Source organism: Carlito syrichta, unplaced genomic scaffold (assembly GCF_000164805.1).
Source record: "Carlito syrichta isolate Samal-C Ts95f unplaced genomic scaffold, Tarsius_syrichta-2.0.1 Scaffold120541, whole genome shotgun sequence".
Classification (NCBI taxonomy): Eukaryota; Metazoa; Chordata; class Mammalia; order Primates; family Tarsiidae; genus Carlito; species Carlito syrichta.
In genome coordinates this window covers 37,238-42,997 of record NW_007064637.1, presented here as the reverse complement: position 1 = coordinate 42,997, position 5,760 = coordinate 37,238, and positions in this window count along the sequence as shown.

Sequence of the window (5,760 nt, the reverse complement as noted above, 5' to 3'; positions counted from 1 at the left end):
AGGGACCGCCTCCAATGGAAGCCTAGAAACTTGGGGGCATTCCCACCCTGGTCACCGTGGATGTCCCTTGGTCCAGATGTGTCCCCTCTCCAAGCCTGCACGAGCTAGCACTGCTTCTAAGCCTCCGCTCCTGCCCTTCCCCTTGTGTCATGGCTGCTTCCTCCCATCCACCCACCCAAGTCCTTCATTTCCTCCGACCTTCAAGGCGACACCCTGGCTCTGAACACTTTTGCCTTTAGTTTTCCTTCCTAGCTCATGTCTCTGGTCTCCTACAGGATCTGGTGTGACACCCTGTAACCCACAATCCCAGAAAGGGAAAGAAGAGTCCAGGACACTCCTGACACCAGATGTCCAGGCCCCCATACCATCCACTCCTCTGTGAGTCACTTTCTCTTTCCGCCATTTCCCATGTGGCGGAACCCTGTCCTCCTTCTTGCCTCTTCCCAACTGCTTTGCTTCCTGTTGCAGAACAGGATCCCATCCAGCTCTGCAACTAAGACTATTTGTTATGGAGTCAGCTAAAGTCACTAAATGAAAGGGACATGTTCCATCAACTCTCTGAGACTCTCTTCCCCAGGGCTGACTCCTCTACCTGTCTCTCATTCTCTCCCCAACTTCGAGGTGTTAACAATTCTCCCCTATCCCTGACCCTGTTGATGTGGATAGATACCATCTCATTACGGGGACGCTACTTTTGCCAGGGCTACGATTAGATTCTCTCTCCTTTTTACGCCTGGTGGGAGAGTCAATTATGCGTCAGAGTCTATTAATCTTATAAACAGTTATGGAGCTGAAGAGGGTGAATCGAACAGTCAGGGTTTTAAAGAAGTTGGAGTACTGGGGCCAGTATTATAATGAAGTTCTGTGATGTATAATCATGTCTCTGGGTGAGCAGGCACAATTCTTTAAGTATAAGGAATTGTAAATGATGAGAGTTTTTTTAAAGTTTACAAAGCAGCCTCCTCAAAGCGTGTGCTCATGACCAAGAGTACTCAGGCCCCTTCTCAGTGGAGTAACTTCCCTCAGCCCCATCAGCCTGCCTCCGGCTCCTTCATCCCTGATGGGCTGACAAACCCCATGGGCTGGAAGGCACTTCTTCCTTCTCCTGTCCTGCCCACGGGACTGGGAAAGAGGACAGCCGGGCTGAAGAAGAAAGATGTGCTGTTGTCCTCTTTATCGAGACCTATTTGTTTGTCTGTTTCTTAAATTTGGTTCAGTGGCATAAAAAAGGGAATTTATCTTTCTCCCCAGATGCAACAAACAGATGCTGGGGACCAGAGACCTTGCAAAGTCAATAAAAGATAAGTTATAAAATCTATAAAACTGCTGAAAGAAATCAGAATTTCAGCAAATTCCAGGGTTTTTTTTAAGCTGCTCCTTTTGATCAACAATGGGTAGAAGGGGGAAAAGCTAGTCGTGCATAAAGTTCCATCTGTTATTATGGCATGGAATGAATGTGGCTAGGAGAGGAATGGAGGACAGAGTGATATTGGAGCTGTGATATTGACAGAGCAGCAATGGAGAATGGTGCCGGTGATAAAGACAAAGCTGTCATAATCAATTAGCATTGAACTTTTTGTAAAGATCGGAGGCGATGGGTTCTTTAGATTTTAATGCGCATCTTCAAAGTAATTTTGTAAGCTATTTAAATGATGCTCCCTTTTTACAACTCTACATAATTTGATTATACAAACCATCCTCCAACTCTTGGATATGCAAATGCAACATCAAAATGATTTTTTCCCATATTTTGATAGAATTTGATGTTCGTTGCCGTGATAAGAAGTGACACAAATTGCAGCAAGGCATCAGTCACCATTCTGAATGGCTCACTGAGGACATTCAGATTTTAAATGTCTGCTTGTTGAGAATCACCCTTAAGAATAAAAAATTGGAAACCAAAGGCAGGGCAGTGACTGGGGTTTGGAGACAAATTTCCTTAGATTCTGATCCTAAGGTCACTGGGATGCTGAGATTGTAAATGAGACTCTCAGAGCCTCAGTGTCCTCACCTGTTAAATAGGAATGATAAGGCAGAGCTAACCGATATGGTGAGGGACAGCAGTTAGAGTGAAAACACCTGGCAGGATATGAGAGGACACGTTTACGGCTCTAGTGGCTGTCATTTCTCTAATCCTACTACCATGACTATGACTACTAATGAAAATCTGGGTTATTCCTTTGGCAAAGTTACGTTTCAAACAAGTATCAGGTGATGTAGCGATGTTGAGACGATGCCAATGGCTGAGCTCTGTTGCTGATCTCAGAGAAGAGGATTCTTGTGATGCTTCTTTGAAGAGTCATCACCCTGGGAGTCCCAGTCTCAAATGGTAGATGTCCCATTCATTTCTGACTCATTCATTCTGCATTTCCTTAACTCCGTCTACAGAGAATACATTGTGCTAAGTGCTGGGGATTTAAGATAATAGATGTGTAGGCATAATTCTTGACCTCCAGGAGTTCATAGTCTAATGGAGGAGGAGAGCTGGACTAACAATTACACTATCACAAATGAGCACCAAACAGCAGTACTGATCAATGATGGTTCCTACTAGGCAGAGGGAGGACATCTAGCTTTGTCTGGGGCAGTCACAGAAGGCCTCACAGGGGAGGTAGACAGTACCAAGAAGAACATTCCCATCAGAGCAGGGCTATTGAATAGGGGCGGTTTGCCCCCCCCATTCCCCTTTTAGGGTCATTGGCAGTATCTGCAGACATTATTGATTGTCCTGTCATGGGGATGCTACTGGCCTCTAGTGGGAAGAGGCCAGCCGGGATGTGATAATAGTATCAGGAAAGTCCCCGCACAAGAAGACTTATCCAGCCCCAAAAGTCAGTAGTGCCCAAGTGGAGACACCCTGAGTTAGAGGGCGCCATGTGTGCGAGAGCAGTAAGTCCAAGGGCTCAGGGTGTCTGGGAAACTCCAGTGTGGCCCTAGCCTTCGAGCACAGGGAGAGGAGGCTGGATATATAAGCAGGTTCCAGTCCTAGAGGGCTAGGGAGGCCACCACGAGCTTAGGTTCCATCCTGCTTTCGTGCTTCCTAAATTTCCCCTAAAATAGCACCAACATGAGAGGAAACTAAACTCAGTCCCCACATGGGGTAGTAATAGCCTGAAAGAGCCAGTGTTTCTGTGTTATCCTAAAAAAGTCAAGTAAACTTGCTGCTTTTTCTAATTAAAATTTTAAAAAACTAATAATGGTGCTATCTCTTCCCCAAGAGGTATAAATCAAATAAATTCTTCAGGAAGACAAGCACACTTGTGCAACCCAGGACCAGAGGCAGGAACAAACAAGGGAAGTCCTAGAGGGTTTTGAGCAAGGGACTAACTTGGGCAGATATGTGCATTCATGTCCTTCTGTCACAAAGAGCTGCCCCAGAGTGGCCCAGCTCAGGGGTGATGGCAAAACCCACGTCCCCTAAGGACTGACTTGTATTCGGGTGCCTTTGAGGTCCAAGGTCGCAGCTCCAATTTGGAGCTGTTCTCCAGCAGCAGAGGTATGGGGTCCATTACTAGAAGAAATATTGCACTGAGGCACCAGAAGCTTCTAAAGCCTCTGGCTTCACCACAAATTAGCTGTGTGGCCTGAAAAGAATCACTCCAACTCTCTGACCCCAGAGTAAACTGGGTCAGAAGAACTACTAGGCTCCCAGCTCATACATTCCCTGCCTCAAGGGAGTAGGGCAAGCTTGTCTGGTAGATGATCACACAAAGGTGTGAACTGGGAAGTCTACGGAGACCTGGCTGGCCCCTGCACCACCAAACAGTATAGGCTAGAGGGAGGCCCAGTGGAATTTAGTAGCAGAGTTTGATTTTCCACTTTCATAAGTTCCTTCCTTTGGGTCTTGAGAGCTGTTTTGGCCTTTGAGAATCCCCTTGTTGCACAAACCTCTGAAGTCCCTTATCAGCTGATATTTTAGGCTTCAGAAAACCCTTTAGTGTGGATTAACAGAAATGCACCCAGGACAGGAGAGAGAAGCTAGCTTGCTTTACAAGAGTATAATTTCTGCCAATATCTTTTCAAACTTATTTGCCTGTTTACTCAGGTAAGGCTCTTTCTCTGGGGTTCCAAAGTGTTTACTAGAAATGGCTCTTTTCTATCTGCCCAAAGGGCTCCATAGTTGAACAAAAGGCACGTGCAGTGAGAGAGGACAGTCACCAAACCAAGTGCCTTTGTTCCTCCTTCCAAGCGCGTGGTCACAGGGCTCAGAAACGTCTTCCTTGCTGTCCACAAAACACTGAGACAGTCTTTACTTCCTTCATGTCTGTTTCCTCAACTATAAATTCAGAATTGAAAGCGCCTACACCTAGATGTCCCTCAGCCCTGCATTTCTAATACTGTGGGAGGCCAGCCCCCAGCTAGGAGCCAGCTCTACAGTAAAAAGTGGGGGATGGGCCCTAAAGTCCACCCAGAAAGCCACTCTGGTGAGCAAATGCAACACTGGCGGTGCACAAAAATGAAACCAAGGACTGCTCCGTGGCCATCCCTGGGTTGAAAGTGTGGCCACTGCTCAGGAAGTGGTTTGCCCACAGCACTGGGGTGATGAGGAAGAATGGCCCTGCGTTGATCATGTTGATCACGGCACACAGAAGAAAGAAACCCAGGGAGCCCTGGTGGGAGTCGGGGTGGGGACCACAAGGGACAGAAATCAAGCAAGGAGAATAAGGTTTGCTGGGGCTTCTGGACCTGGGAGGGCAGCAGCGCCCACGTGGTATGGGAGGATGCTTCTTCTCGGGGTCTGTCCCCAGGAGAGCTTTCTCTTCTGTTAGACCTCACTGGGGCCTCCAAAAATGTTAGGGTTACTCTTTCCCAATGAGAGGAGATACCTATAGAAACCTAGAAGAAACTTAGCTTATTCTTAGTTTAGTCTTTTTGCCGCAGCATAACCATTAGGAATTGTTTAGACACTCTACTGCAGTCCAAGTGGCAGCCTATTCCACCCCCTTTGCAAATCTCCATCAGATGCAAGACCAGGACAACCCAACCTTTCAATTCATGATTTAGCATAATAATTTATAGTAAACATTCAGGTTCCTTATCAAGATAGACAATCAAAGCCATAGAAATGATAATAAGACCACTTTTAGTTAAGGAGTTTGCTGATTGCAAATATCTAAAAAGTTTCTTGCAGGAAAAACCCTTCTGGGCCCATATCCCCAAGTTAACCTAATCAGCCCTTTGTGACCTACATGACACAGACAGACCCACCATGGCAGCAATCATATGACTAACCCACCCATTTGCTTGCTGTCCATCACCTGACATCAGTGTCTACGATTGCCTGCCCCTTTGTAATGATGTGGAACAGACCATCACCCAATTACCTTAATGGTCTTTCTCCATTAAGGTGAATGGTTGCCGGGCTGTGCCTTGGGAGGCTGAGGTGAATGAATTGCCTGAGCCCATGGGTTCGAGATCCGCTTGGGCAACTTGGTGAGACCTCATCTCTACAATTAATCAAAAAATTAGCCGGGCGTGGTAGTGCGCGCCTGTAGTTCCAGCTACTTGGAAGGCTGAGGTGGAAGGATTGCCGGAGCCAAGCAGGTCGAGGCTGTGGTGGCTGAGAGCGGCCACTGCACTCCAGTCTGGGCGACGGAGTGAGACTCCAACACAAAAAACACATACACACACACAAATAAGGGGAATGGTTAAAGGGACTCCACCACAAACAGCTATTTGTCATCGCCTTGTTAGACTCTCGTGTGACCATGTGCACTTTGAGCTATGGCTGTCACCATGTTTCCTGGCTTTGCCCCCCAC